This window comes from Mchenga conophoros, linkage group LG22 (assembly GCF_057382185.1).
Source record: "Mchenga conophoros isolate Kocher_MC1m ecotype Shallow Benthic linkage group LG22, M_conophoros_male_GT1.1, whole genome shotgun sequence".
NCBI lineage: Eukaryota > Metazoa > Chordata > Actinopteri > Cichliformes > Cichlidae > Mchenga > Mchenga conophoros.
In genome coordinates this window covers 33357589-33380797 of record NC_140546.1, presented here as the reverse complement: position 1 = coordinate 33380797, position 23209 = coordinate 33357589, and the positions used below count along the sequence as shown (strand labels likewise).

The window sequence follows — 23209 nt, the reverse complement described above, 5'->3', positions numbered from 1 at the left end:
AAAACGGAGGGAGTGTGAGACAGATGATAGAAGTCGTCCATTAAGTGAGTGGAGCAGTCCTGGTGTGAATATTGCATTTCCGCATTTACCACAATTACAGGCCTGTTCACTGTTTCACTTCCTGCCGAGGGCAAAAATGGAAGAGAGGAGACACTCCTGTGGGACGATGAGAATATCACCCGCCCAGCCGGGGATGTGAGATACGGACACGCGCGCGCATCTTACTCAAGTTTAACGCCACTGCTGTCACGTCTTCGGTGTCTCTGTGGTTAAAGCGATCCTAATCTGCCTGCTGCGGGAGCTAAAAGACGCTTAGTCTGCTGTTGTGTCTAAGGCTCTGCGATTTAAGTGAAATAAAATTTGCTGTGGAGACTGAGACGCTGCGCTACTCGTCAGTCAAGTCGCGCTATTTTGACTGACAGAGTGAAACGATGTCGCTCTACGAGCTTTCCGAAGACTTTCAGGCTCCGAATTGGCCTCATTTGTGTCTGTCCATCTTTAACACTTGAGCAGATTTCTTCTGCTGCTGTGAAGGACAGTCTAGCAACGCTGACTCCCACGCAGGCATCGCATGCAAACAGACATGCAAGCACACATAATCAACCTTTCCACTGGCGCTGAAAAAAACAGGAGTGTCGGAGACACGGTCACGCAAGATCCAAATAATAGGCTGCACCACAGGAGACGGTTGGAGGCCGAAGGTCAATCAGATGACAACTCTGAGCTGCGATGGGCCAAACAAAACAAGCCCTCTGCTGTTCTTAATCTCACCTAATGACGTCTCTGTGGGCTGACAGCTCTAATCCCGACCTCACTTGTATCCCCTACTTTTGCTCTGCTGCCTGACAGAATGAATATTTCGTCCCATTAGTTCTCTCTAAGAGCATCATTGTTTCTCACATCTGTTTCACAGCCATGTTTATTTCTCATTTCCACTGCTGACGTGAAGTATGACTTCAATTCCAAAAAATACCAAAACACAAAGGCTCTGTGATGTTGCCTTCACTTTAAGGTTTCTTGCCTTGGTTTCATGCTCACAATCAGTCCAAATTCAATTCTGGAGAGACGGCTTTTCATACTCCAAGAATTTGTACTAAACGATGTAATCATCTTTTCTTTATTATCTCTGACCTTTCTGTTGCAGCTCACTTTTATCACTCTTACCTTCCTGTCACTGAAATCTTTTGATGACTTTAAAAAAATGATCTAAAAACTTGGTAAATGTGGAATCTGCTTAATATGTGCTTAAAAGTTAATATCAAACCAAAGCAGCCAAGCAGCCATCATTCATGTTATTACCCAGTTTTTTTTTTTTGGTGGGGGGGGGGGGGGGGGGGGGGGGAAGCTGTGACACATCGAAAGGTCCTGTGTAATAAAAGATCTGCTGATATTGAGATGAGATATGTCGGGGACTGTCTGATTCAGCTCAGCGGCTGATTGATTGATCGGTCATGCTGTACATTCACGACGCAGAAATTAATCAAGAGCAGCGCACTGGCAAAACGCAAAGGACAGACAGCGTGATTGGTCCATTTAGACTGGGCATGTGCGCCATTAATTTATGCCACATGCACAAGATTAGTTAATAGCCCCCGATAAAACAGGGACTATTTTACGGCCGTATTAGTCATCCACTAAAAGACATTGCATGAAATGAGGCGGGCAAACAAGAAATGCGGAAAATAAATTGTTATTAAGTGTGTTTGTTTTCGTCTATATGGTTCAATAAGACGAAGTCTGTCTCCTATCGGTTTGTGATTGAATGAGATCAAGTTGGCAATGGTCACAACTGTTTGGGGACAGGTTGCCTTCCATCAGACGACCTCTGCAATTGTCTAAAATTAACATGTTGAATAAACGCAGAGAAAGAGTACCGTCTCATGGATTTTGCCAGTGTTGGTGTATCAGATTAACTGACAACTGCTTCTGTGCCAGAAACTGCTGTTAATCAAATGGCCACTTGATGCTGTCTCCAAAAGTGGCCTAATCCTCCCCAAAACCTACATTACGCTACAGTCACACTAGAAAAAATGTTGGTTGGAGACCATTATTGTGATATTAGTGGATCAATTCGCAATAAATTTGTTGCCTTTCAGATGGTTGCTTTGAAGATGTCGTCCAGATATGCAGTTACTTGCAGCCAGTTGGCGTCTATGGTTTGTGATTGAATGGGATAAAGCTGTTTGGAGACATGTTGCCTCCCACCAAGCGACCTGTGCAATCACCTTGCAATCGAATGTGGTCACCCAGAAGCTGAAGGTGCTGCTCACTACAACTACTTGCAACTGAAAAAATTCAAACCAATCATCAACCAGGAATTCCCTCTAAACACCAGGAGATCCCATCCTTTTTTTCATTACTGAGCTGTAAGACATGAAGCATGAAGACACACCAATCAAATTTAACTGCTTCAACTTGAACATTTCCATTTTAGAATTGAATAGAATAGAATAGTGTTTTATTGTCACTGTTACAAGAACAATGAAAGGCAGTTTGGTATTTGGTATTTTCAGGTTTAAAGGGTGGGCTGACCCACAAGAAGCATACCCAGCTTTTTGACAATTTTTTGTACAAAATGTTGCATTCAGTACGATTAACTCATCTTAATTCACCAGGAAAGTCATTACTGAAGTCAAAGCAACTGCTTTCTACAGCCAGAGGGTGCAACCCGATTATTCATCTTTGATGAACATAAAGCAATAATTCTGTGTAAAAATGCCACTGATACATATTACATATATACATATACACATACACATATACATACATACACATACACATACACACACATACACATACACATATATATATACATATATATATATATATATATATATATATATACTAGGGGTGCAACGATACACAAAATTCACGGTTCGGTTCGGTTCGATACTTTGGTGTCACGGTTCGATATTTTTTCGATACAAAAAAATGTTCATGCATTTTTAATTTGTCATTTATTAAAATTATAAATATATATTTTAACTCAAAAGTACAGTTTTTAAATTTAACTCTAACCCTTGTGCGTGTTTTTTATTTTGACAGCGAATGCATATACATATATATACACACACACATATATATTAGGGGTGCAACGATATTCGTATCGATATTGAACCGTTCGATACAGTGCTTTCGGTTCGGTACGCATATGTATCGAACAATACAACATTTGTAATTTATTTTATCAACTTTCCTTCTGACGATGCTGTCTGTGTGGAGCGCTCAGTGAATCTGCGTTCGACTACTCCGCCTAGGCTGCACTGTCGAGTGCAGATCCACTGAGCGCTCCACACAGACAGCATAGTCAGAAGGAAGAGCGCAGGGCAAGCTAGCGAGACAGAAGTTAAGCTCTCCTTGCAACATGGCAAATTGAACCTCCCCCAACCTCATTCAGATGTGGCGTTTGGAATTATTTTGGTTTTCATGTGACGTATGACCCTGAAGGTAAGCGCGTCATGGACTAAAGTAAAACAGTATGTTGGATGTGCCACACAATGCTCAATTACATGGGTGGGGGCTAGTGTGTTAGCGCAGTTAGCTCGTTAACGTGTTGGCGGTCTAGCCCCATGCACGGGGCTATCACGGGTAGCTCGTTAATGGAGATTTGCTGTGTTGTGGCGTTAAGGTCATTTTAACGAGGTTAACCTGAAAGCACTAGTGGGAACACAACGAATATGACTGCACATTTACGCCGACATCATCCTAGTGCAAAGACAAAAACAACAAGCATGCATGCTACAAACTTTACCCGAGTCATTTAGACAGCCGTTAGCACATGATTCTCCTTATGGGGACCTGATATGTTTAATATGCTGCTGAGAATATAGCCCAGAAGAAGCGGATAGTATAGCTTTTATTTTGGAAAGAGCCATTTCTCTGTAATAAACTCTCTTTTCCAAAGATAAGTGATTCCTCAATCAGATACAGGGCTCGCAAAATCGCTAGCCCGACGTCCTGGGGCTAGCGATTTTTCCAGTCGGGCTACCAAAATCTATCTCTGCCCTGCCCGTCCGGCTATTGTAGGAAGGAAAAATATATGTCAATGCTTTTGCATTCTTTCGGAAATGTAGCTGGGTAATTATGTCATTGGCATCGGTGAGCCACTGTCAATATGTGACATATTGAAATCGCGTTTGAATTTGCGCTTGTTTTTTTGCTTTCACTTTGCAATCGCGTGAACTGCGTATAGAGAGCGACAGTACTGATTGGTGAGTGATGATAATTTGTGCACCAATTCCTCTGACATCGTCTTATCAATCGTTAGCTTACTATGCAAACATGACAAGTGAAATCTCCCGCAGCTTAAACATGTGAGACGTTGATCGCGGAGAGAATCGCTGAGCTTATGTGAGTGCCTGTGTAAAAGCAGCAGGATATATATTTTAGTTCTGCTGAGCCAAATAAGACAGGTCAGGGTGAAGAACTGACAGCCAAAGAAAAGCTTACCGCAAAACGGAAAAGTTATGACAAATCAGACTATAAGGCAAAAAGAAAGTGCAGCTTTATGGTTTCATGGCCAAAATAATTTCTGTGGCTACGATATGATGAGCTAAATAACCAGGGGTGCACATAAGTAGTCCGCAGGTGCACATTCGCTGTCAAAATAAAAAACACGCACAGGGGTTAGGGTTAAATTTAAAAACTGTACTTTTGAGTTAAAATATATATTTATAATTTTAATAAATGGCAAATTAAAAAGGCATGAACATTTTATTTTGTATCGAAAAAATATCGAACCGTGACACCAAAGGATCGAACCGAACTCGTATCGATATTGAACCGTTCGATACAGTGCTTTCGGTTCGGTACGCATATGTATCGAACAATACAAATCTTTTTATTTATTTTATCAACTTTTCTTCTGACGATGCTGTCTGTGTTGAGAGCTCAGTGGATCTGCGTTCGACTACTCCGCCTAGGCTGCACTGTCGAGTGCAGATCCACTGAGCGCAGTGCAAGCTAGCAAGACAGAAGCTACGCTCGTTGCAAGATGGCAAATTGAACCTCCCCCAACCTCATTCAGATCCGGCCTTTGGAACTATTTTGGTCTTCATGTGAAGTATGACCCTGAAGGTAAGCGCGTCATGGACAAAAGTAAAACAGTATGTTGGATGTGCCACGCAATGCTCAATTACATGGGTGGGAACTAGTGCGTTAGCGCAGTTTGCTCGTTAACGCGTTGACGCCGTCCAGCCCCTCACATGGGGCGATACGCGGTAGCTCATTAACGGAGATTTGCCGTGTTGTGGCGTTAACGTCATTTCAGATTAACGCTGACAGCACTAGTGGGAACAAAATTTACGCCGACATCACCCTAGTGCAAAGACAAGTGGAAGCAGACAAAAACAACAAGCACGCATGCTACAAACTTTACCTGAGTCATTTAGACAGCCGTTAGCACATGATTTTCCTTATGGGGACCTGATATGTTTAATATGCTGCTGAGAGTATACCCCAGAAGAAGAGTATAGTACATCTTTTATTTTGGAAAGAGCCATTTCTCTGTAATAAACTCTCTTTTCCAAATATACCCAAATAATTGACCATTAAGGAAAATGCTCATGTTATAAAATAAATGTATACCAATTAAATATATTTCATTAGACGAGATTCCTTTATATGTAACATTTTACAGTGTAACACATTCACCTAAATTAGTTTTTTTGTAAGTGTTTCTTAGAACAAAGGCAGGTTAAAGGCATTTCAAAGCCTCTTTAAAGATGCTAAGATTTCCACTGAGAGTGGCCAGAGGCATTAAAAATGAGTACATCAGAAGATCAGCTCAGGTTGAGCAGATGGAGACAAAGACATTGGACACAGTGGACAAAGGATGTTAAATATGGAGCTGCCAGGAAGAAGGGAAATACTAAGACCACAGAGAAGACTCATGGATGTTGTGAAGGAGGACATGCAGAGGACTGGTGTGACAGAGGAGGATGTTAGGGATAAGGTGAGGTGGAAACAGATGATCCACTGTGGTGACCCTAAAGGGGGCTGCAGAAAGAAGAAGAATACCTACACACTAATCATTTGTCATCGTCAAACTGTGCTCAGTTTTGACTGCTATCTCAGTGTTTTCTCACTCTGAGACTGACCATGTAGTCTGACTTATTGCTCCTTAATCAACTAACAAATGAGTCACCAAGAATATCCATAATTTAGACACAGCGTCTGCATCAGATTGCAAAGGCTGCTTTGACCAGATGCATTTGCATTATTAGTGACTGCAATCAGAAATCTTGGGAGAAACATTGTTAAAACGTTGCATTTGCTGCATTTACAGCTGCAGCATAACCATCACCTCTAATAGTTTTGTTATAGGGTAAATTAGGATCTAGTTAACCCAGTTTTTCCAATACTGCAACTGTACTGGAGAAGCCTCTGACTGGACAGCCAGTCGAAGCTGCTTAACAGCCACAAGTGAAGGACTTTACATTTTGCATTTCATGTAATTACCAGTCAGGTCTAAAAGCAGAAGACAGAGTCTTAATCGCTCATTGACAACAACATAGGCCGGATGTGGCAACTTCTGAGTAGTTCTTACTGTAAGATGTTTTAAGTTTGACATGACCAAAGCTCAAACCACACGCTGCAACTGGGAGCAACTAAAGCTGCTTGTGCTGCCGTGTCGTAGCCTGAGCCCGACCCGAGGGTGGAAGCAATAAATTACTCTCAAACTGAGGCTTTTTTTATGGACGAGAACTTTGTAATTTTGCTTCGAGGCATGTCATGAGCAAAGCATTTTTCTCTGCTACATTTTAAATTGCTTGCAGGTTCTTCATTCACGTCATTAACTGGACAGCTGCGATTATAATCAAATAATTGGTCCCGCAACAGTTTTTTTTGGTTGTTTATTTGGTTTATTTTGTCGACTTCAGCTCCTTGAACTTCTGCCTCTCTTGTCCTTGTTGCACAAAGAATTTCCTTTTCTTTTTCTCCAAATGCAATCTTTTCAGAAAGTCAGACACCCATATTTTGAGCTGAACAATTCTGAGTGCCTTTTGAAGGTTGTTGGGGTGTAGAGTCAATAATACAAAATTGTAGGTCTAATGTGCCAAAGAGGATGAAAAGCAATTTTTATTCATTGATTTTATTCATCAGAGTCTGATTACAAGTCTTTGGGAACATTACTGCCTTTGTGAAACAAGTCATATGAAGCATCTTGTGGTTCCAGGGTAAATTAAATTAAGTGATGTCGCTTGGGTCAGTGTCATGTTGGAGCAAAAGACTACACACACAGACACACACACACACCAAAAACCCCCTCCTGTCATAATTCGGTACATTATTATAAACAGGAAAATGCATAGACTTCTGTCAAATAGCTGCGCCGTCACTGCCTGCATGGGTGCCTGCTGTCTCAACCCCTCCACCGCCCCATCATCCACCAGCAGGCACAGGGAGGATAGTTTCCTTTCAAATGTAGCAAATTTATGGGAAAATATGGACTCTGCTGATGTAATAAATGAATCATTTAGAACGAGAAGTGTCTGACTGAAGCACAGATATTTTTTAAAAAGTTACGTTAGCCTTCTGGCAACGATCTGCCGGACACAGGCGCCACCGGGCCCTCTGACCACCACCAGTAGGCAAACATGGGGTTAGTATCTTGCCCAAGGATATTTGGCATGCAGCCAGGATGCAGCCTGGGATCGAACCACCGACTGTCTGATTAGTGGCTGACCTGCTCTGCCACCTGAGCTACAGCCACCCCAGATTTATCGCAGATTTTAACACCAATCCAATACTAAGAATTGTACTGAAGTATTGACCCCATTGTGCTAGTACCGATCCAATACCAATACCAACTTTGGCATCCATACTATCGACATTTGGATTGATCATCCCACCTTTACTAGCTAGCTAACAAGTTGCATTCATAAGCTGTATGAGTGCAAAGCACAGATAAACATCAGCATATTGGCTAATTAGGACTAAGTAGGGGACTAATATATAACACACAGCAAGCCATTATTTTATTTCAATTATGCATCAACATTGATCCCAGACCTAAGAGACACTGACTAGAACACCCCCAGGACACATGTCAATTAACAAGGTAACTTCCCCCCACTAGTGGGCTGCAAATATGCTTTTTAACACTGTAAAGTTGGACACAGTGTTTTTGCAACTTTAGTGTTTCAGTGTTGTCTGACTATTTTCCCCTCCAGTGGGTGTGGTTTCCAGAGCATAGATGAGATTTCCACTGTCTATTACAGTAAATCCAATGTCCAATCCACAAACACATGCTAGTAAGTTCTGCCGTTGCACATTGGCAACCTCAACCAAACACACCTGAGCCTTTCCCTCAGCTCTCTCAGGTATATCTGAGGATATTTTAAATATTCACTTCTTCTGTTACATTCAGAGGTCAATAGATTCACTTCTCCAGGAATGGGGAATTTTGGAACTGCTGCCAGCACACCAAATAACACTTCTGGATGGCTCCAGCTTCCCGGTGAGCTTCCAGTAAAAGAAACTGGTGGTACCAGCCGCTTTCCAGTTCACACATGCACACAGTCACAGAGTGTCAAACCACAACACACTCACATTGCCAGGAAGGGGTCAAATTAATGGCTGACTTTGCAGCTCTTGGGCAGACACTCAGACACACATATGCACAGGCAAACGCACACACTTGTACTTGCTCGCGTGCACACGCACACACATACACAACCACACAAAATAATTCCATTTCTCCCCCTTTCACCGCCCTTCCGCTCAGTGCCACTCTGCTTTTTTTCCTTGTTCTCTCTCTAATTTGCATAATGTACTCGCTCCTTCTGAAGCTCAGGGTACACACACACACACACACACACACACACACACACACACACACACAGATGGCACCACTGGCTTCAGACACAGTGCAGAGTGGGGAATGTGAGGGGAACGAAGGGACGAGGAGGAGAATGTTCTGGTAAAATAAACACACACACACGCAATAATACCATAATTATCCTGGGCACTGGCCTTGGCACTAACCTGGGGAAAACCCTGATGTGCCAACTCACTGCACCCAGTGACCTATCTCAGCCAGCTGGAGAGGAACACACTGGCATGCATACGTAGACGTATACATACAGCATGCACGGGCCCATTCATGCAAAAACATTCATGCATACACAAAGTACACAAAGCCAGCAGTGCAGACAGGCTAAGTAAACTCATCATCATCTCTTCTGTTCTGTTTAATCACTCTTGCCTTTTCATTTGTGCATTTAATTATTCGATTTACTTATTTTGGTTTTCGGAGGGGGTCAGATCACGTCTGTTTTGTTGGACTAAGTTATCCTTGTAAAGCTCTGGGCCTGATTATCCTGTGATGAGTCACCCAGGGGTGGGTCAGAGGGAGAGAGAGAGAGAGGGAGGTGAATTCAGTGCACAAGAACCCAACAACCAGGCCACTAGTTACATAGCTATAAACAGAGGGAGAGCGCGCACAGAGAAATGGGCCTTGAAAGGCATCAATCCCTAGCTCAGGCATGGGAGAGCTCAAGTAGAATGAGGACAAATCACACCACACACACACACACACACACAGACAGACAGCCATCATTTAACCTGCTTCCTTTTCTTCTTGTTTATCAAAGCTGTGCAAGATGGGCTCTCTGGCTACCGAGAGCCACCGTTCCCGACGCGATTCTCACCAAGCGGTACATGTCGGGTCACATCATTTACTTGCTAATGTAGTCAGTAATCACAGAAAGAGAGAGAGAGGGAGGAAAATAACAAAAACAACAGGCTGTCGAGGACAGATCTGCAGCCGGCAGGCTTTGTTGATGCCACAAGAGCTGCGGTCGTTTCGGATAAAGTTGCATAACATCTCCCTCATACGGGAAAGAGGAGGGGGGGGGGTGACATTTAGAAATGGCCAGATAGATGGGGGGTGACAAACACATGTTGACACACAAAAAGCCATGCAAGCTTTCCCACTTTTCACTCAAGTTGCTCTAATAAGTTAATTTTCAGGAAAGTTGAGGCATTTATGATAAAAAAAACAAACTAATACTTATATAGCCTACACTTTAGCAAAGAGTTTCGAACTTGAGTGGGTTTTCTTGTACACTTCCTACACATGTATACCGTATATATGCACAAACATATGCAAACACCCACAAGATTGTGGAACAATTGCATTCAAGTTTCTCTTATTTGACTTGATAGACTCGCAGCACTCACAAATTTCTGTGCCTCGCTGTCACTCTTCAAGACTTTTTTACTTGAGGGGGGTTCTTCTGTTTTACTCAAATATAATTTCCTGCAGGAGCACTCACATTTCTGGTCAAGTTATATCCTGCCAAAGTAATATTTGCTCTGTTTGAGCAGAATATTTCAGAAGGCCATCCACTTATGCGCATGAACACACATTCACACACACACACACACACACAAGCGCACATATCTGCTGAGCCTGATTCAACAGGACTGGTCGGTGTTCTCACAGCGCTAACTGTCGCCACAGTGAGAGGTCAAACAGAAACAGTAGCACAACTTATATAAGTCACAATAACAGGCGCAGGGGGGAAAGAGGGTGAGGGGAGCCTGGGTGTGTAAATGTGTGTGCGAGCAGAGAGAGGAACAGCTGATTTTATGCTAGCTTCTCTGCAACTTCTTCAGTAACCCAGGGAAGCTGTCATTTTTCACACCAAGACTCATATTGCTTCTTTCATAAGTGACAGTTACATCATATTTTATCTTCAGAAATTTAGTAGCTAACAAAAGCATGGAACAGAACATTAATAATGAGATTTTTAAAACAGAAGTGCATATTGGAAATGCTAGCGGCACTAGAAGCTAGATAGCTAGATAGCTAGCTTGACAGCTAGTTAGCTTGCTTATCCGGTTGTTCAGTCTGACGTCACTAGCCGTGTCTGGACCTAAACTCCGCTGCAGGTCCATATATCAAACGATCACTATGGCATTACTGAGAGTTGAAAAACTGTCTAAAGTCTTTCATCTTTAATAAAATGATCAGCGTTCTGCTCTACCAGGTGTAACAATTGAGTTTAGCATCCAGGCATTCATGAAAACGGAATTTATGACATTTAACGGAGTTAGAAGTTAGCAGGGAGTTAGCTCGCTAGCTTCTATCTAAATACAATATAGCATGTCCTGACTGCGGGGTTTTGGAAACAAATTAAAACGTACAGCTCTGTTATCACTTCCAGCATAAATGAAGACAGAAAACTAAAAAGCAGTGACGTTTGTAGGGTTACTGAAGTTGGGCTAGCTGGTATATGATGATGTGCTACGTGACCGCTAGCAACACAGCTATGTTAGCATAATATAAACAAGCTAACTTTTTTTCCCACTCGATAAAAGTTAACGTGAGTGTTCTCGGTGATCAGGAACAAATGTAATCGCATGGCAGGATGCTGTAAAAGGACCAAACTTCAGCCAGGAGAACAACTGAGATAATCCATCCATAATACGAGGTTAGTCATTCATATACTGCTGCATGGGCTGGGTTGTAGTTACATCCTAAGGTTTTAAAAACTGAGCTTAAATAAATGATTAGCGGTAATAAAAGCCGAGGGAGGTCAACAGTGATCACTGACTGTTTTAGGAGCTTTTTGAGATCAAATAGAAGAAAATACATAACATTAAACATGTTAACAACACAAAAGCCATATTAAACGCAGGCTACTTTAGGCCCGGAAGTAGGATTCGTTGCGTCATCACTGAACAACCGGATTAGCATTAATCTGTAATTCACCATGATATTAAATGAGTGCTAATTATGGTTAGCTAAAGCAAGCTTAAAGAATATACCTATAGAAAGCAAATAATGTTTATTTCAGCTATACAGACAGTTATTTTAATGGTTCAGTCACACTAAAGAAAAGATAGACGCCAATTTTGCAACTACAAAAAATCATTAATGTCCACTAACAATACTGATTTTTTTCTGCATTCAGTAACCAATTGCAAGTCCCCCAGCAGTTGAGCAGTCAACACCCTCAACCTCTGGACAACCACTTTTGCAAAATGATTGCACGGGTCATCTGTTGGGTTGCAACCTGTCTCCAAATAATTGCAGTGCAACTCAGACTGAGTGCAATCACTTTCAGACAGTCAAATTTGTAAAATGGCTTACCAACACATTGGAATTAATCTGAGTCAGTCTGTCCATGAATTAGTTAAATTGCTATTGTGGAGCAATTACGTCACCTTTATGAGGATTTTCAGTTTAAGATCTATAAGGTAATATCTGGACGTAGTTACTGTGAATTTCTGTGTGCGCAGATGGCAACAGATTTGAAATTTACACCAGTTTATTGCAATTAATCACTATTACATGTAAATGCTAACTTTACCACATTCCATCACAAACGTAAAGACTTATTCTGTCTTATTGCTTTTTTCTCGACATCTTAAAAGTTGCTTTAAAGACAGCGAGTAGTCGCAGCTCTGGACGCCGTCTTTTAAGTAACCACTTCAAGGGCAACAAAATTGTAAGACCAATGGACATGGTTGTTGGTCATCCAATGGTCTCCAAACACAGTTTTCCCTGCTGTGACTGTAGCATAATGTAGGTTTCCACTTTTGGAGACAGCATCAAGTGGCCATTTGATTAACTGCAGGTCCCAGTCTTTCTGCAATGGCCTCATTTGTCAGGCTCTGAAGTCGTTCCTTGGCTTCCACTTCCACTTCCACAAAGTTAATCAGTTAATCTAGCATGCTAACACTGGCAAATTCCACTAAACGTTACTCTTTGTCCACGATTATTCAGCACCTACTCCATCACGGCCTGCTCCCGAACATTTATTTGGGAAAGACATGAAAAGGAGCATTAGCGTTAGCGGTCTATATGCTTTCTTGGTTCCGCCAACAGCGACCATAAAAGCATACAGAGCTTTCATGGTTGCTGTTGTTGTTCCAAAATCACCAAAGTCAAACATGCTATAAATCTCTTCTGGGTTTTTTTTTTGGTGATTGCAGTTTGGCTCAAACACAAACACAAGTCTAAACAAACAGCAAAGACTTAAATACTTTTAATTTCTGTCCCGCTTTAATGCCAGATTTTCACTCGTGTGTTACCCAGAGAAAAACTGCCATGTCACCAGACTGGCTGAGCTGTTCGCCTAAAAGGCAAACAAAAGATTATATACTCCATTACAAAAAAGTCATGAGACTGTAGAGGATGCAGCATCTAGTATAGTGAGGGTGAGGATAGGATACAAGTTCGTACTGACTAGGACAATGAATGTGTAGACTTCAAGAGTGATTCAGTGCGACAGTTTAAAGGGGAGGGTGGAGAGGACAGAAGGACAGCAGAGGGGTAGAAACGCAGAGGTATGCAGGAGAAAGGAAAGAGCAAGAGATTTTCTATAAGCTTAAGATAAAGAGGTCATGCTGCTCGTTTCTGGGTCAGCTCACATTAAACAGGCAGCAGCACGGAGCTACCGTGGTCCTCGGCCCCGTGGAGGCGCAGCGGTGCGGACGTGCTTCCACCGACTGTGACCGCACATTAGGCACTCACTTTGAGCTGTACAGGCACCGCTCAAGGCGTCAACACATAAAGCTGCCCTTTCTTCTAATCCGCAGCATATAGAGGCGCACACACAGAAGTACATCCAAGAGCCTGGCAGCTAGTGGTGGAGTTTGTGTGTGCCGACTGGCATTAATGTTAACCTAAACTCTGATCAGTGACAGTCCCTGGAACGCTGCTGAAGGCATAAACACTGGAAGGTAATGGACACACACAAACACACATGCAGGACATGGTATGGAATACATATGAGACTGAAATGATGTGCAGTTACTGAGCTGTCAGCAGGGCACACGAAGCTTATTTTTATGTCACATTCCTACGGTTGTTTATGCTAGGACTGATCTGGGAAGCGTGATGGAACTCAGGCTTTTAGACTCCAGTGGTAAAAATTTAGCCCAGCTTCGGCTGATCCTCGGCAGATGACAGTCACACAGGAAAGAACAGCACGTCCCTGCCAAATCGCACCATTTAGCTAGCTGCTAGTGGTTTAAAGGAGTATTTCAGCAAGCAGATGGTATTAAAGTAAGACACCTCAGAGATGGATTTCAGAAAGAATGCTCAAAATCAAAGACAGAGAAACAGAAGTGTTGCACTTTTTAGTCAGCGTGGGCCAATCTCCACTGCTCAGTCCTACAGTTCGCTTCTCTTTTGTTTAGCTATCCTTCACTGGAAAAATAAATCTTTTCCTTAATCACTGAACATGTTGCTAGTCATGTAAAATCACAGGCAATAGAAAATATACTGCAGCCTATGACACTTTTCCCACTAAATGCACATAATTCATAGGGCAGGAATGGTCGAATGCAAAGCAAGGTCAAAGTTCAACAATCCCTGTGGCCCATAAACTGGTGAATCATCAGTAAGGTCTGCAACCTGTTGCTTTTTAAGTACAAAGAAAGGGTATAAGGACATAATGCAAAAAGAAAATCAATGCTACACTCAGACTAGGGGAAACAGTGGTTAGAGGCCGTAGCACAACCAAAATTACTGCAACCGTGTGCAGTGAACTTGCAATCTTGCCTTTGAAATATTTGCTTCAAAGATGGGGATCACGGCTGTGACCAATCACAGTCATTCGGCGTCTTCAGATGGCTTTGTTGCGTCAATCTGCAATAAAACAGGACCGTCAGTCTGCAGCTGAATAGCGTCTGGTTGGCAATTATATGCAATGTTTGTGATAACACAGCGATGAACTGTGATAAATCATCAAAAATTGCAAATCTAAATAAACATAAATTCACATGAACTCAGTCTATAGATCTGAAACTAAAATTCCTCCACAACAGCAACATAGTTGCCACAGGACACTGATTTACCTACATCAGGTGACCCGTGCAATTAAAAGTGGTTGTCCACACTAGTTGTAATCAGCCTCTACGAGCGGAAAAAATTTCAATGCAACCACCCAGTCGCAAAGCAGTTGCTGTCCTATTTTTACTCCAGTGTGGCTGAGCCATTGTGCAGCCCATTGCTGCTTCCGCCATTGCAAACTGCCACCTGCATTGTGCAGAAAAGCAAACTGAAAGTGACAGTCTGCATTCAAATAAAAGTAGTGACGCCACCAGCAAAGACATTTATAGCCTAGCTCTTCATATAAATCAAATTTTGCTCCACAAAAGTGAATTTCTAATGACTTGTTCACTTTGAGCAGTCTAAGCGTTAAAAGCAACGAGACTTGTTGCCTTGTTCTGCGATTTGTTCTTCATGACACATGCAGTGGGAACAAGTCTGCATCCCTACGACCCGGCTCATTAGAGTTGGATTTGTGCAAAAATGATCTACAGCCTCACCTCCACAGCCACAGAACATATATTACAAGGATGAAAACACGAGTAACACTTTATAGTAACTGTTAGTTTATTCAATCATCCAGAGACAGCAACAATGTTACAATAACCAACCAGCTGTTTAACTCAAATACTACTACCACTTATTAACAGCCATTATAAAGTGCTGCGACGTGTTTCACTGAGCTGTGCATCAAACTCATTGGTCTGAATGAACTTCCTGTCATAAAGCTGGATCTGTCAACATGTGAGCTCATTAAGGCCAAGAATACACCCACGACACCTTTAGGACCTTCGAAATAGCACTTCAACCTAACAAGACAAAGGTCCTCTCCTTCCACTCGCTGCATTCATGATCTTCACCAGCGACGGCGTTGGCTCAGTTGTTATGGAGATGGAGCTGCTGAAGCTCAAGCTCAGCAGCTACCGAACAAGGGTAAGGGTTAAGTTTGAGTTCCCTGGAAACAGATTGCAACGCAGACCTGGAGTCGGATGTTTTCTCAAACTTCTATTTCCACGGCTTTCATGCCGAGCTGTTGTTTTGGAGACTTCTCCTTCTGTCGGCTTGTCAGACCTTGAATTGGGCTGAGGTAAGTTCGCAGCACCTCCCCACGATGCGGGTTAATGCGGGTGAGTTTTTTACATTCAGGCTCTGTTTACTGCTAATTTCACATGGTTAAACCAAAGATTTTAAAAGGCACAACTAACCTTTTGTCGCCTCCTGAATGTCGTCTATTCATTTTGGGGCTAAATGTGTCACATGTCTGAGTGATAACTACAGCAAAACTGGCCACTTTCACCTAAATTCATCAACTAAGCTCTAGCTAAAGAGCCAAAACAGGAATTTGGGGGTGTTGAGAGGGGTGGGAAGGAGGAATATTTTTTCAAGGGCAAATAATGGACCCGACTGAACTGAACTGAAAGCAGCCATTAAATAAAAGAAAGACAAGAAAGAGCAGGAGAAAGAGGCAAATATCTTTCCAATTATCAGCTCTGGAGCATTTTCTTAAGAGAGAGCTGAAAGGACAGGTTATTAAGCTTTAATGCATCACAGCATAGGAACCATTCAAGGCCTTCTCCCTCATTAGACCTACCACCAGCCTCACAGTGTGTGTGTGCGCGTGTACGGCCTCACACTACACTAAACACTAAACACAGAGTAATGAGAGCGTGAGTGCGGGCTAGTCCGCTTACAGACGGAATAATTGCAGATTTAGCCAACATGGGCATTTTCATTCCCTTGTATAGATGGGATTAGCACACGTACAGCAAACAGGAGTTACATTTTCCTAATAAAACCATTCAGCGGGATCGAGAACACTGTTGGACCCACACCCAAGCGCTATATACAAAATGTATGACAGAGAGAGAAGAAAAAAAACCAAAAATTTGATCAGATTTTCCTGGATGTAACATTCTTTTAATGAAAAAAAGAGAGAGGTAATACTTATAGAAACACTGGCACCGCTCCTCGCGGGATGTGGCTCTGATCTCTAACTTTCATTTCTCGCCTTTGTGTTTTTTTTCCTCTCCCAGGCAAACAAACAACATGATGAAATTTCTGCGGATGATATATTGCCCCGGTTGATGTCAGTGTATTAGAAGTGTGGTGTGGGGTTGATTCCGCAAACAAAGCCAGAATTGATTCTCCTTATTGAAATCCACCACGTAATATCTGAGGGGATCCATCTGGACCGCAAAGCTCTCTCGCCCTCTATAAATAAAAGCAGACTGAAGAGGGGAGAGTGGAGGAGAGGGGGGCAAAGGAAGGAAAACGGGAGCCTCACCCTGGAAAAGGGGGGCTCCCGATCGACGTTGGAGAAGACGGAGGAGGAGGAACTTAAACAATTTGGCCTGCTCGGTAGAGCTGAGACTTCGGCGCTGCCAGACGGCACCATATGAAGGCATTAGCGAGACAAAACACCGCCTAACACCCAGTCCAACTTCCTAGGATCAATGAAGAGGCATTGGCTGCGGTGCCTCTGCTCAGTCAGCCACTAACTCTCCTTCTGTCCATCCAGTGATTATCACCATGTGTGCACACTGTGGCCCCGGAGTTTGATGAGGATGATTTTCCCGTAGATGGGATGATTAATGTGGCTGCTCTAAGATGCTGAGTGAGATTGATGCTGCCCACTATCCCCTGCATGCCTAATCTTTCATCCTTACAGTAAATATGACACAATGTCCATATGCACGTGGAAACGGCCTGATTACAAACAGCTTGCGAAGCCCTCGTCCCGTTTAATGATTACATCCAAAGGCACTCTGAGTCAAACGGCCGTTTCCCATAATGAAATTAGCTGGTCGCACTATCTGCCCGCCTCTGAGCGCGAGGCAAGGAGTTTCCGTGAGGGTCACCCCAGCTAAGTAATCCTAGTTAAGCAACTCGAATGCAAATGAGATGTAAATCAAGCTAAAACGGAACACTGGTTAATTTGGCCTCCTGACATTGCAAACAGTCGCAGGGGGATCCGATGCAAATTGCATGCAAATGACAACTGACGGTCTTTGTCTCCATTGGCTCAAGGGTATGAGCCTACGAGCTCAGGTTCGTGTCTGGTTTTGTCTATGCAAATATTTAATGTATCCAAGTGGAACTAAAGAAAGTAAATACCCACTGGAGAGAGGGCTGGAGAGGTGGACGGGGTTCACAACAGGTCACGAGGCTGTCATCGCAAGAGCTGAGGCATTATACACCCACACCGCACGGCCCCGGCGCAGGAGAGGAAAAATCCAAAACCTCAGACCAGAGAGCGCGAGTGAGCCAGACGTTACATTCCGACCGCTCCGCGTTTACCAAAAGCCAGGACCCAGCTGTGTGTGATCCAGCCAACTCCTACATCATCTGGAGCCTTGCCTTATATATTCACTGCTGAGATCAAGCCCTACAGTACAAAGCCCCACATATAATTTTGGCAATCCTACCAGGCCTGTTTTAAGACCTAACAGAGAGCGTATCTAAATCCAAAGCCCCCTGGGAAGAGGTCAAATCTTTGCGGAGACGAGCCCCTAAAGACCAACGGGCTGAGCAGAATGACTTTCCTGGTCCATGTACCGACCCCCAGTATGGATTCTCTCACACAAGAAATTGATTTTCCCTGCAATCTTCTATCAACCATCAATATCAACCATCAAAAGAGGTGGAAATCAACTAGTGGCAGCTTCTGTTTGTGTCTCTTTTCATCTATTAAAGAAAAGCCATAAAGTAAGAGAAATGGCCGTCTCCTTGCCTCTCTCTTTTCTCCATACATCACAGTGTGTCTCAGCTGGTTGTGCACAGCACACACCCAGCCTCTTCAGGCTTCAGTGCTCTCTCGCCTCTCATTTACTCTGAACGGGGCAAATTCATGTGTTGCCCCACTGAACCAACGATTTGTGGCTTCGCTTTTGCATGCGCTGAAAAGTTAAGACAGGTTCAGCGTTTCAAGCGCCAGCCAAGAAAAACACGTTTATTAAAATGCTCCAGTGCTGCCATAAGCCAATGAAATCATATCATGAACAGAGAGGGCGAGGTGGTTGCTAGGGCAGCCTGTCGGTTCACATCAAAACTAAGGAGAAGCTCATCACAGTGGTTGAATTATTGCACCATGTGTATGAAGCTGCCTTGGCTCATGCAAACTGCTAATCAAACTTCTGCTTCGGCAACTGTCAAAACAGGACTAGAAACCAGTTAGCGACCACCCGGCAACCACCCATCGCAAGGGGAAAATGCAGTCAACGTAAAATCGACTGCTAAAACCCAAGTCATGCAGACCTAGGGCCTGTTCTTCGTACGTCGCTTACTACATCCAAGATCAAATGACACATCCAAGACCAAACCATCGCGCTAACCGTGAGCTCGCTAATCCGGTTCCCCGAACACACCTGCTGTTGACGATTAGTACAGCTGGACGCAGGAATGTGACATCACTGGGTGTCGTAAAAGGGGCTACGCATCGATAGTAGAAACATTGATCGGCAACCCGCTGATTGGTCGGCGAAAATGTCGAAGGGGCGTGCTCGGTATTTTCCGGCAGCAGAGCAAGAACTCATGAGTGAGGGATTTCAGGAGTTTCAGAGTTTAATTAAAACGCAAGAGAACACTGCAAAGGCTGCAAAAGCAAGGAGAGAGGGCTGGCAGAAAGTTGCTGACAAATCAAACTCGTAGGTAATTTAATAATAATAATAATAATGGATTGGATTTATATAGCGCTTTCCAAGGCACCCAAAGCGCTTTACGATACCACTATTCATTCACTCCCACATTCACACACTGGTGGAGGCAGCTACAGTTGTAGCCAGGCTGCCATATCGCGCCATCGGCCCCTCTGGCCAACACCAGTAGGCGGTAGGGTAGATCTATCATATGACACTATATTGTCCAATATCATATGGCATTATATTATATTATAATATGTTATATTATATCCCCTTTCACATTAGAGCCACAACAGGACCCACAAGAACATGGGAACAAGTAAAAGTGGAATACAGGAGTATTCTACAGAATGGTAATATTTATCTCTTAGATTGCTTTGCGTCTCTTGGCAAGGCAAGGCAAGTTTATTTGTATAGCACAATTCAACAACAAGGTGATTCAAAGTGCTTTACAGAGACATTAGAAACAAGAACAAATAAAAAGCATGATTTAAAATTGAATAAAACAAGCAAATAAACTAACTAATTAACAAACAAACAAACAACAGTATATAAAATCAAAACAGATAAAATCAGAACAGTAGATAAAATCAGTAGTTAAATGTAAGTTTTGAAATTTAAGCTTAAAGTGTGGATTTGGTGCTTTATTCAAATGCAGCTGAGAACAGGTGAGTCTTCAACCTGGATTTAAATAAACTGAGTGTTTCAGCTGATCTGAGGCTTTCTGGGAGTTTGTTCCAGATATAAGGAGCATAAAAGCTGAATGCAGCTTCTCCGTGTCTGGTTCTGACTCTGGGAACTGATAAAAGACCGGATCCAGATGACCTGAGGGATCTGGATGGTTCATACTGGGTCAGGAGGTCATTGATGTATTTTGGTCCTAAACCATTCAGAGCTTTATAGGCCAGCATCAGAACTTTAAAGTCTATCCTCTGACGGACAGGCAAGGTAATACTGGCCTGTAATATTCTGTTAGTTTGTTCATAACAGCAACCAAGAAAAGGGCAGAGGAAAAAAAGACAGGTGGTGGTCCTGCACCCCCTCGTCAACAAGTTGGTTAAGTAAATAATACCCTCACGGGAATATCGATATCTCTCTATGAGCACACTGTCGCGCTGAGCTAAAGGATCCTGTCTATCCCGCAATATACGCTGAATTCTGAGGACTCTCCTTATCAATCTTGCACCTTCCGCAATGGGTTGGTCGCGTATACGGACAGGACATGGCTGCGACAGGCTTCCCAAATCCACCTTCGCTTTTATAGCCGTGGTCTCTCATCTTGATTACACGAAGTAATTTACAATTACTACTCTGAAATATGAATTACATCTGTAATAATCACATACATGTAATAGAATGTTAATAGTTCATTTCCCTTTTTTAGGAAATGACCTGTATGTATCTGTGTGACATCAATAAAAGGATCAAGTGCTGCATTATCTTTAGTTACATTGATGTTATTTATTTATGGTGAAACAGTGGTAAAATATCGCTGTTGCTTTCGTATAAATGAAGCGGACATACCTGCGTGGCCGCGATCTAATCCTGTTTACATAAAGTAAACCTGCTCCCGAGCAGGTTTACGCTTACGGCTCTGTTGCTATGACAGCAAGTCCCGGATGAGCTTCGGGGAACCGAACGATCAAAGATCACGCGAAATCGTCAACAATCTAATCCAGCTAACTTACTTAGCGAGGTACGAAGAACAGGCCCCTAGAGAGCAGTCAGTAAGTCCTTGCAACCACCAGATTCTTAGGTAGAAAGTTTAATCTCCAACTGGATGGCAACTGGTTGCTGGAGGTTGCTTATTGTCACTAGGTGAAAGTGGTCACAAAGATCCTTGCAACTATTTTGGTCACTCGGTGATCGCAGCAGTTGCCCTTGTTTGCATGGAAGACACCGACTTGTCTTGTGACTTGCAGACGAGTTCCAAAGTGGTTCAAGGTTCAAGGTTCTTTATTTGTCACATGCATAGTTATACAAGTATAACACACAGTGAAATGTAGCCTGACACGCTCCTCGACATGTGCAAAAATTGGGGGGGGGGGGGGGGGGGGGGTGTAGAGGAAGAACATTATATATATATATATATATATATATATATACATACATACATATAGTATATACACTGGGTGAATGTGCAGTAGTAGCAGCAAGCAGGTGAATTCTGTACATTAATATGAATAGACATCTGACGAAACTGGTAGCGAAACTGTGAAGATGTTGAAACACACAAACAGAGACCATACTCCCTAAATGCTACATGTCTTTTGAAATGTAAGCACTGAGGCATTACTTTAACAGTTAAGGTAAATATTTCCCATTTAAGGCTTGAGTTACAGTTTTTTTACGTTTCAGTAGTGCTTGCTAGTTAGTTGGGGAGTGATTGCAGCTTCCAATTTGGATTCGGGAGACAGACACTGTGGGACTGCGGGCAGCACGGTTAGCACTGTTGCCACACAGCAGGAAGGTCCTGAGTTCAATTCCACCATCAGGCCGGGGTCTTTCTGTGTGGAGTTTGCATGTTCTCCCCGTGTTTGCGTGGGTTCCCTCCGGGTACTCCGGCTTCCTCCCACTGTCCAAAGACATGCAACTTGTGGGGATAGGTTAATTGGATAATCCAAATTGCCACTAGGTGTGAATGTGCGAGTGAAAGTGAGTGCAAATGGTTGTCTGTCTCTGTGTGTTGGCCCTGCGACAGACTGGCGACCTGTCCAGGGTGTACCCCGCCTCTCGCCCTATGACAGCTGGGATAGGCTCCAGCGCCCCCCGCGACCCTGAAAAGGATAAGCAGAAGCAAATGGATGGATGGATGGAGACAGACACTATCTCTACTTTTAAGATTAGGCTTAAAACTTTCCTTTTTGCTAAAGCATATAGTTAGGGCTGGACCAGGTGACCCTGAATCCTCCCTTAGTGGTGCTGCAATAGACGTAGGCTGCCGGGGATTCCCATGATGCATTGAGTTTTTCCTTTCCAGTCACCTTTCTCACTCACTATGTGTTAATAGACCTCTCTGCATTGAATCATATCTGTTATTAATCTCTGTCTCTCTTTCACAGCATGTCTTTTATCCTGTCTTTCTTCTCTCACCCCAACCGGTCGCAGCAGATGGCCCCGCCCCTCCCTGAGCCTGGTTCTGCCGGAGGTTTCTTCCTGTTAAAAGGGAGTTTTTCCTTCCCACTGTCGCCAAAGTGCTTGCTCATAGGGGGTCATTTGATTGTTGGGTTTTTCTCTGTATCTATGAAGCGCCTTGAGGCGACTTTTGTTGTGATTTGGCGCTATATAAATAAAATTGAATTGAATTGAATTGCAGACAAGTCAGCACATTTCATGCAAACTACAGGCAACGAACAACAAAAAAAAAAAATCATCGTTACTAACCTCGATCATATCAAAATTAATAAACAATAAACCCCAAAATCACAGAATTTTAGAAATTATTTGAAATCACAAAACAGACTGGCGCCTATAGGGTTGGGCGATATGTACAAATTTTCTTACCGACAATCGCCAGTCCAATAACCGCGATGTGCGATATATTCGCGCATGTGCAGACTTTTTGATGGGCGGAGCAATGTAATCATGCACGGACTGATCTGCGCGTTTACAACACAGAAGTCCAAACATTGACGAACTAAATTTGGGCTGTCAGCGTTAACGCGGTCTTCACAATTAACAATTAAATTTCTAATGACTAACGCGATTAACAATTAACCCATCTGGAGCGCAAAATGAACAAACTTTGGACAAACTACCCAAAATGCGTTGACAGACATTT

General features: G+C 43.0%; 1 protein-coding gene across 1 annotated transcript in view; it reads left to right on the top strand.

The window, feature by feature from the left end:
- The window catches only part of LOC146549768 (uncharacterized), a 42005-nt gene extending 19330 nt beyond the window's left edge, over positions 1-22675 (top strand). Inside the window, exon 4 of the mRNA XM_085261886.1 lies at positions 22491-22675. The gene's annotated coding sequence lies outside the window, so the exon portion shown is untranslated. The remainder of the gene's footprint in view (positions 1-22490) is intronic.
- The last annotated feature ends 534 nt before the right edge of the window (positions 22676-23209 follow it).